The following is a 1,920-nucleotide window of genomic DNA, read 5'->3' on the forward strand; positions in this document are numbered from 1 at the left end:
TCTCTTCATTTTTGTTTTAAATTTGACAACTGTTCTTTGACAAATTGGTGAATGCATTCGACTTCTTTTTGTTCTCTCTCTACTCTTTCAACTTTTATCAATTCTCCCATCTCTTACACTTTTGGAGTCGAATACTTCTTTTTCTCTTATTGCCAAATTTCTCCTCCTCTCTATATTGTGGTGTTTCTTTTGATTCTTAGAATTTTTTGAGGAGTGAAGGAGTTGCAAGTGATATTGAAGCAGTCGAAACCTTTCCCTCATCACTCGATCAAAGGTAACTCTGGTTACAGTTGTCGTGTTCAACTGGGGTATGTTGGCTTGCATTTCTTGGTGTTGGCCGAATGCTACTTTCCCTATTCTGGGGTTGTACATTTTCTATAAATTAGTATATGTTTATTCAACCCATGGGTTTAAGCAATCATAACTAATGGATTTCACTGGTAACGCAGATATTCGACAAAGAGCATGATCAATCAACGATTTAAGCGGGCTAAACTACATGCATTCAAACAAGGCAAGTATCAAATATGATTTTGGAATAAGTGTTTAAAAGAGGGTGTTTAACCCTATTGATTAAAGGACTGACAGAGTGTCTTGATTAAATATAGGTTTGGTGCTCGTGGGCTTCTGCGTATTTTCCCAAACAGGTATGTAATCACATTGCCACAATATTAAATCGGCGAAAGCCGAAATAGGTGATCGTCGATGCTACACGAGTGTGCGCTCGCTCGTGTGGTAATCTGAACACACAAGCATGAGCGTTTGATCGTAGAAGCCACTATGAGCGATTTCATGGACATAGGCCGTTTTGGGCCATAATGGGTTGAAATGGGCCGTGTGGGCCTTACAGGGGTACACCATACAAAAGTATGTAGAATATAGGGCAGGTTGTGTAGTTCACACGGCCAAGGCCATTTCTGGGCTATGTGGCCCACACGGGCGTGTGGGCCCACATGGGCCCGCATTGTGGGCCTTGGGCCCATTTTCACTGTTTGACTGATTAAGGTTGCACGGGTCCCCCAAGATGACTGTGGACCTACTGTTGGGTCAATAGGTATACCCCAAATTAATAAAATGACTGTTATGCCCCTATGAGGTAAAATGACTACTATGCCCTTATGAGATGTATAACTGTAATCGAGCATGCCATTTTATATATATTTCATACATGTATTATATTATGACATGACGCATGATATGTTGCATGGGGATGGGTTTATTATGATAGAGGAAGTGTAGTGTACTGGCAGCTCTGCTGCAATTACTAATTAGTGTTGCAACCGGTGCTATCTTGGAGTGTAGGGATGGGTGGGTTGATTTTATCCCCACATGGAGTGTAGGGCTGGACGGAGTGGGGTGTAGAGGATGGATGGGTAGGATTTCTGATTGCATATCTGTACTGCTATTATCACTAAATTGGGCTAAGGCCCACACTGATATTGATACTGTAATGGGCTAAAGGCCCTACCGAAACTGAACTATTACTGGTACGGGCTTAGGCCCAGATCTGTATGATTAAGGGATTACACACTGAGTTTCGTAAACTCACCCTTCTATTTAACTGCACTGGTAATCTTCAGTCTTAGGCGGGTCGGTGCTGCGAGGGACTCAAAGGTGGCCACACAACTACAAGGACTTCCGTATTAGATTTTAAATTATAAGTTTTTAAATCTGGGTATCTTTTTATGTAATAAAGCCTCTATAAAATTTTAATTTTTAATTTGGGCTTTTAATTATTTTGGTTTATAACTGCTAGCAGTAGGATAAGACGCGGTTTTTCAAAAGATAAATGTTTTCCAAAAATACCAAGAGTACGTAATTGTTTAAGAGCTTCCCTAAGAGACTACGTTTTCAAAATTAAAGATGTTTTAACATGAGTAACCCTCGATAAACGACATGTTTTAAAATTATTATTAAAAA

The sequence above is a fragment of the Gossypium arboreum genome, chromosome 6 (assembly GCF_025698485.1).
Source record: "Gossypium arboreum isolate Shixiya-1 chromosome 6, ASM2569848v2, whole genome shotgun sequence".
In the NCBI taxonomy this organism is placed as follows: domain Eukaryota; kingdom Viridiplantae; phylum Streptophyta; class Magnoliopsida; order Malvales; family Malvaceae; genus Gossypium; species Gossypium arboreum.